This window comes from Ailuropoda melanoleuca, chromosome 7 (assembly GCF_002007445.2).
Source record: "Ailuropoda melanoleuca isolate Jingjing chromosome 7, ASM200744v2, whole genome shotgun sequence".
In the NCBI taxonomy this organism is placed as follows: Eukaryota; Metazoa; Chordata; class Mammalia; order Carnivora; family Ursidae; genus Ailuropoda; species Ailuropoda melanoleuca.
The window spans coordinates 46,075,159-46,083,099 of NC_048224.1; the positions used below are offsets into that span (position 1 = coordinate 46,075,159).

At 43.3% G+C, this 7,941-nt stretch overlaps 1 pseudogene; it reads right to left on the reverse strand.

Moving 5' to 3' along the window:
• Positions 1-836: 836 nt before the first annotated feature.
• On the reverse strand, positions 837-1,508 carry LOC100466228 (annotated as a pseudogene).
• Positions 1,509-7,941: the final 6,433 nt, after the last annotated feature.

The following is a 7,941-nucleotide window of genomic DNA, read 5'->3' on the forward strand; positions in this document are numbered from 1 at the left end:
ATGTCGATACTTTTATATTTATGGCAGTTGACTATTGATTTCCTACACTGAATAATATTAAAATTTGCTAGTAATCTTGTCTTCATCACCTTCTATCCCAGGAATTGATTTGAAACAGTATCTTTTTATTCCGAGGTAATAACTGTAAAGTGATCATGGGCTTAATCTACTTTTTATACGCTTCCCCCCTTTTAAAAAGTTGGTGTTGTGTTCCTACAATTTCAGAGTGCACAGTTGCTATGGCTGATCCCTTCTCTCTTACAAGCATCATTTATACTTTGTTCTATAGGCAGCTGTATGTTTAATGCTCGCCACCAGGCCTTATGTCAATGTCTCTCGGGTCAATTTCATTCTTTGGTAGTTTACTCAGGAAAGACTCCTGGGAACAATATTTCCTGAGTTCTTGCTTATGGATAGCAGTTTGTCTGCAGTCTTTATACTTGAAAGTAAGTTCAGCTGGGTTAATAATATATGGTTCATATTTTCTTTCCTTGAGTATCTTAAATATGTCATTCCATTGTCTCCTGATATAAAGTGTTGCTGTCAAGAAATCTGATAGCCATCAAATTTTCTTTCCTTTGTAAGTGACTTAGTCCTTTTGCCTGGGAGCTCAAAGCATTTTTTAGAATGTTTCGATATTGGTCATTCTGGGTCATTTTTCTTGAGTATATGGTGCACCTTTCCAGTACGTGCTTTCAAATTTTTTTAAAGGCAAATTTGCTTTAAGCTGGCTTTGTCGTTGTTGTTGTTGTTATTGTTATTTGGTTTTTGTTTTTCAGTTTGAAAATAGTTGTTTATTAACTGACCAGATTACAAAAATAATCATGGTAGTTACCTTAGTTCATCCTTCTAGTAAGCCTATCGATCTGGTCTTCCCTGTTGCCAGCATCTCCATCTTCTACAAAATAGGTGGTCTTTTTCTTCCTTCCCCTTCATGGAGAAGATCATTTGAAGGACTATAAAAAGTTGCTCGCTTCTTCAAAGCCTTTTCCCACAGTACATCTCATGAATCAGATCCTCCATGCAGACGATGCCATATTTACCAAGAGATCGAACAGTCAATGTGTTATCTATCAGAGCCATTCGCTTCTCGTTGATTTTGTCATAACCCACTCTTGTAGATCGCTTCATTTCCGGACTTTAGGTCCCCCCTATGGTGCCCCAAGCCTTACCATGTCAACCCAAGCCTTGTTGAGTTTAGCAAACGTGCCACTGACGATCTGGCAAAGGCGAAGAAGCTGCAACACTTTTTCCAACCTTTGGGCTCACGCCATTGATACCTCTGATCCTGATGACAGGTGCCAGTTTGGGTTCTGCAGGTACACAGAAGTTGCCAGCTTTTCTTGCCATCCTACCCTTTCAAGTCTCTATTCTGAGCCTCTTCCCATATTCCTTGTGGTAATGCTTAGCTTTTTCATAGATAAGCTTCCTCCTTCGTTTCCAAGCATCTTTTGGGCAGACTTCTTTCTCAGACGTTTGATCTTCAACTCTGCAAAATTCCTTTGCTTTTTTTTTTTAAAGATTTTATTTATTTATTTGACACAGAGAGAGAGACAGCCAGCAAGAGAGGGAACACAGGAAGGGGGAGTGGGAGAGGAAGAAGCAGGCTTCCCGTGGAGAAGCCTGATGTGGGACTCGATCCCAGCACCCTGGGATCATGCCCTGAGCCGAAGGCAGAGGCTAAAGGACTGAGCCACCCAGGCGCCCCTCCTTTGCTTTTTCTTAAGGGTCTCTGGCACAGCAGGAAACTTCTTTGTCTTCTCTTCTGTAGCCTCCACGGTTCCAGCCAGAAAAGAGCTATTGTTTGGTTGGGTGGTTTTTATGATTTCTGTTCCATTGCTTGGTTTTCTTCTTTTGTGAACTCTTACGTATTATATACATATTTGTTGCTCTTTACTGTTTTCTTGTTTCTGTCACTTTTTCTCAAATCTTTTTTTTTTAATCTCTTTCTTCATTTGTTTTGGTGTTTAAAATTTTACTCCTTTTAACCTTTATTTTTTAGGCTACTTTCTGCTGTATTCATTCACTCTTGTGTTCTTTCCAGTTTAATGTTTGTTCCTGAAATTGGTAGCATTTTTTGTCTACTTCTTTTGGAGTTCTGTAACTTTAGTACTAAGTGTTTCTGTTACAGATTTATGTTTTCTTTCATTTCCCCATTATTACCTTAATTTCTTTTAGTATATTTTGAAATTTGAGTCCACAGTTTTCATCTGTCTGGAGTGTGTTTTTATGGTGCACTTTCATTGCCAATAAATTGCCAATCAAGATATTATAATCCTCTCCGGTCCCCTTTCTCTTCACTAATAACTTTGTATGGGACTCACACTTGATCCTTTTCTGTTGCTTATTCTGATGTGAGATTAGTTTTCCCTAACTTTGGGGAGGAGTAAGTGGGTCAGGACAGATTTTCTAGCTTTATGATTCTACAGCCCCCTTTTTTTTTTTTTTTTTTTTTTTTTTTTTTTGCTCATACTATGACCCGTACTTTCTGAGAATGCCTCACTTCTCCCCCACTTCTATCTGGCCTTCTCTTGCTTTTGCCTTGGCGTCTCTGTCCAGAGACCTGTGCTTAGAGGGCCTCTCGAAATGCCATGAACCCACTTCCGTCCACCCTCATGATATGCATACGCAGCTGTAATGTCCTTCTACCCACACGTATTTGTTTTCTCGGACGATACCCAAATTCTCCCTCCCCCTTGAGAATCAGGTGTCCTAATTAAAGGAAAAGAGGAAAAAGCGGTTGTGAATGGCACCCACAGATGTTTTCAGCGTGGAGACTCCATAGTACCTTTTGTGGCTCAGTTTTAGAGTTCTTGTGGAGCCAAAGGTTTGCTTCAAGATGCTTGATCTCTCTTGCTCATTGGCTGGTCAGAGCAGGAGGTGAAATATATTCTCCAATTTCTGCCGGTATAGTTGACGTCTAGCTGGACTGAGCAGGGGGTAAAGCAGGCTGTCAATTGCTCTCATTGCAACCTTGCTACTGTAACCAGATGGTCATGGGAACATGGGGTGCCAGGAGACACAAAAAATCCGAAATGTCTCAGGACTCTTATTTGGGACTATAATCCTGAGATTCAGAGCCATTTTCCTAGTTGCAAGGCCCACGAACTTGTATAAAGAACAAGATAGATGTGGCACAGTTGAAGATTAGAACAAAATCACATGTGTGCGTGAGCACGCGTGTGCACGTGTGTATGTGTGTGTGTATGAGAGAGAGAGAGCGTGCGCACAGGAGCACACGTGTGCTGGGGGATGGGGTAGTGAGGGGCAGATGCATGCACACAGACATTTCTGACCCCGTAACAAGCATCGTATGCAGTGATGTGAGCCAAAACTGAAGTGCAGGGCAGAATGGCCTGATCAGGGAAGAGGAGCGCTTATTAAGACACATCCAACTATGTCTGTAATTAAATCCTCCCAACAATTCATTATCATCCTCTTTGGGCAAATGACTAAAATGAGGGTCAGAGAAATTAGATAATCTGCCCAAGGTTATACAACTAATAAGATCTCTTTGTCTCTTAAATTCATGCTCTGTCCACTTTCTGGCACTGCTTCCAGAGCCCCGCCACCATCTGTCTGCAGCTTTGCATTTCAATAAGGGAACTGGGTTGAGGGTGAAGGCGAGCAAACATTGACACTCACTCCTGGGCAATCCTGTCCCTCACCAGAGGTCCACCATGCTCCTTTTCTCAGCCTTGAGAGATCCAACCCTCGCTATCCTGGCTCAGCCCGACCCATTGGAAGAGACAAGCAGGAGGCCAGCGGGGCCTTCTCTCTGGCCAGCCTCTGCCGGCTAATTCTCATCTGTCCTAATGCTGGGACCTGGCCCTCCCTTCTCCCCCGCCCCCGGCCTTGCCGCCGAGGAGAGCAGCACAGCTGGAAAAATAGATAGGTCTTTCTAACCCTCTCATGCATGTGCCGTGGGGCCAGGTAGCTCTATAAATATGGTAATGGCTTCTCAAGCATGCCCAGACTGGAAATGAGACTGAGAGCCTGGAGAAAGGCTGTTTCCACCGATAACTGCGGTGGCAGCCTTGCTGGAGGAAGACAGTGCCTATGAGCTTCAGGGTCAAATGAACTCCCCCACCCCCTTGAGTAGATCCCCTCTCCTCCCGACCCCTCCCTCCCTATTAATCGCCTGTACCCACCTGTTCCCTGATTACACCGATGACATGCACAGAGGAAAGCAGGCAAGCAGAGGCTCATGTTTTGTCTATTACCAGAAGGCCCAGACTTGTGATTAAAAAAAAAAAAAAAAAAAAGGTACACCGGCAACGACACAGCTACATTGATGTGTACAATGGGGAACCAGCTTGACACTTCCCACCGCGACCCTACTGAGAAAAACGACAGCTACAGTGAGGAGCCAAATGGCTGCTCAGCCGAAAGAGCCGGGTGCCTGAAAACGTTCTGCCTCTGCCCCGCCTCTCCTGGGTTCTGCCTTCAGGGCAAAGTGGACAGTGACACCCCCTCCACCCCCTTTAACGCCCTTCTCTGTGGAATATCGTCTGTGGAAAATGACGACTGGGATTCTCGAGTGACTTTAGACAAAGCCCTTAGCTTCAATCTAGACCCTTCCTTTTCTGTCAGATGAAAATGATCACTCCTTATTTCAGGTTGTCAGATGATTGTGAAGTCTTTGGTGATTTTTCTCTTTCCTTCCTTCCCACCCTGCTCTTTCTGGCTCACCTGACCATCCCCTCCTTCAAATGGCAGCTAGACCCCCCTGGCTGGCATTGCTTGGACAAAGGGAGAGGACTGCAGCAGAATAAAAGAGGCTTTTGAGTATCAAAAGTCTAGGACCAGAAGGTACCCAAGGATGGGGGATGACTCGCTGGGTTTCTTAGCCTTTGCAGTAACGTGAGACGTCTATAGACGTCACAGAACAGTTGTCTACATGCGTAAGCCATAGTGCAAATAATTTCACAACATAAAATCAGAACTCTTTCAAACTACAAAATGAATGGGTTTTTCAAGGATTTATTTAACTCACTAATGAATCAAGAAATCAGGAAGGTATTACCAACCCGTTCAAAGGGCGAATCCAAAAAACAGAAACATACACAGGCATTTGGAGATGCTGACATGAATGTATTAATACGTGCAAAGCTTGCTTGTGGCTGGGGTGCTTGGGAAAGGTCAGAGAGGGAACTTCTATACCTCTACAGGACACATGTCACCTCCCCAGACAAGAGTTATTTCCACTGGTCTGTTCTGTTCAATTTTCAGAGTCATAAAGTAGCTCAAAAGGCGATGAAAAGTGAAGACTATAGAATCAAGTAACCAGAGATTATCTCACATTCTATGGGAGACAAGTGCTCATTTTTCACCATTTCAAAGTTGTGGGGTTTTTGTTATTGTTTTTTGGTTTTGGGGTTTTTTTTTTTTAGATTTTATTTATTTATTTGACAGAGATAAAGACAGCCAGTGAGAGAGGGAACACAAGCAGGGGGAGTGGGAGAGGAAGAAGCAGGCTCATAGCGGAAGAGCCTGATGCGGGGCTCGATCCCATAACACCGGGATCACGCCCTGAGCCGAAGGCAGACGCTTAACCGCTGTGCCACCCAGGCGCCCCGGTTTTTTGTTATTGTTGTTATTTTTGTTTTTAAGATTTATTTACTTACTTTTTGAGAGAGAGAGAGGGAAGGTATATGTGTGCTCAGCAAGGGGCAGAGGGAGAGGGAGAGAAGCAGACTGCCTGATGCAGGGCTCCATCTCAGGACCCCGAGATCATGACCTGAGCTGAAATCAAGAGTGGGATGCTTAACAGACTGAGCCACCCAGACACCCCAAAGGTTTTTTTTTTTTTAATAATTCTTCCTAAAAAAATGAAATAGCTACAAATACAGAGGAAGCCAATTATATAGAAATATGCTCATTAAAACAGTTTAAGTTTTTGTAGTATAGTGATATATGTGCTTCTTTGTTGACACATTAAGAAGATATTGTAATGACTACTATAATTTGGAAGGAGTCATATATATATGTAATATATATATCTAATAATATTTCAGGATATCTGTAATGACTATAATGTGATTATGAAAACATCTATCATTTCTGTATTTTATAAAACCACAGATACTGTTAAAACCAATGTGATTTGTTGCTTAGATTTGTAAGGGAAGGAAATGATACATTTCTGTTAGAAGTTTGTAAAAATGAAGATACATTTTCCCCCCATCTAAGTTCATGGACCTTTAGAATTCTATTAGGCTCCATATTAAGGGTCTCCCAGTTAGATTTAAACAAAGAATCCCTCCTCACTGCTAATGTGGAGATCAAGAATGATGATTCAAACTGAAGGGGAAAGATAAAAAGGGAAGCAAATTAAGCATGTTAGACATTATTGACATGTGTGAAGAAGGTGACTTTGGCTCCGTCTGCCCCAGAATGACCGAGAAATTAAGAGAAACCCAACATAGGTCTAGGGCATCTGAAGCTTACAGGAGCCCAGGGTCTGGCAGACAGGGCTGAGAAACATTCCTAGGCTTGCCCAAAGACAAGACAGTGTGTCCTGGGTGGTCTGAAGAGATGGTCCACATGGAGAGATCTGTGGTGGAGAAGATGGAAAGATTCAGCAGCTTCCTGATAAGCTGCCGGGGCCAGAATAGGAGTAAGGATGGATCTTGACAGAGTCCATGCATCCAGCATGACTGTGCCCTGTGGACGGCCCCCAGGACTGAGACCCAACTCCACAGAAGGGGAGAATTTACCCACATCCCTGATAATAAACGATCGCATACAGGAGAAAGTGGCCTAAAACAGAAATTACTTTCAATTGCAAGAGAAGAAAAAGAAGTCCTCTATCTTACACACCAGTCCACGTGACTCTGTGGACCAAATGTTTCCTCTTACTTATTCCACCTGACACAGCCTCATAAGGGTAAATTTTTCCCCATCCCAGGGCCACTTCCCTGATTCAAAGTTCTTAACCTGGGATTCAAGGTCCTTCATCTGATGGCCCCACCTGATTTTCTAGTCTCATTTTTTACCCTTCCTCCTGACATGCCCCCATCACTGCCAGTCACTGCTTCTCAAGCACTCTGCCCTCTGACCCTGCCATGGCTTGACCTGTGCCTTGTCTCTGCCTGGAGGGTCTCCCCAACTTCTTAGCAATCCTGAAAACTCCTCCCTGGGGCTTTGCTTAGGACCAGAACGTGCTCTATTCCCCAGCTCCCCTTCCCACCTACTAAACCCTATTTCTCCTTCCTGACATGCCCTCCAGCATCAATGATCTTCTCTGATGCCTTTGTTATGGCAGTCCTAGCAAGCTAACACAGAGATTTCCTAGAACCAGTGACATTTGAAAAAAATTTGTATTTCCAACCAGAAACGTGGGATTTATTTGCCCAACAGATGTGGGCCAGAAGGACTTTTTTCTTCATTTTGTTCACTATTTATAAGTCTGCATGTTTCACATAGGCATTCTGATGCCCAGCTTACGGATGTTAAAAAAACAAAATTCACTTGAGTAAATGTGAAGATCTAATTGGCTTTATGAAGCGATTCACGAACCAAGCAGCATCACATGCAGCAAGTAGAGAGATGCTCTGAGGAGTTGTAAAAAATGGAAGGTTTTTAGAGACAGGTGGGTGGGTCAAGGAAGTTATTAGCAAAAGAAAAAAAAAAAGGATAAGGATTCTTTCTGGCCCGAGAATTTTCTTTTGGGGGAGAGGGAATGACAAGGTTTTCATCTCTCAGATGACCTCACCAGTGCTGATCTGGAAATTTCTGATTGGCTACTGAAAGGTCACATTCCTGGGACAGGTTTAACATTGTAATTAGGTCTTGGTTTGCTGTCACGGAGGCAAATGACTTCATTTTGGGCTTGTGGTTTCTTCTAAAACACGTTGAAAGATGAAATAGCCATATACCACCATGGGCTAGAGTTAAGTGGAAGTTGCCTTTCTGTAAGGAGCGTGTGTTCTCAGGTTG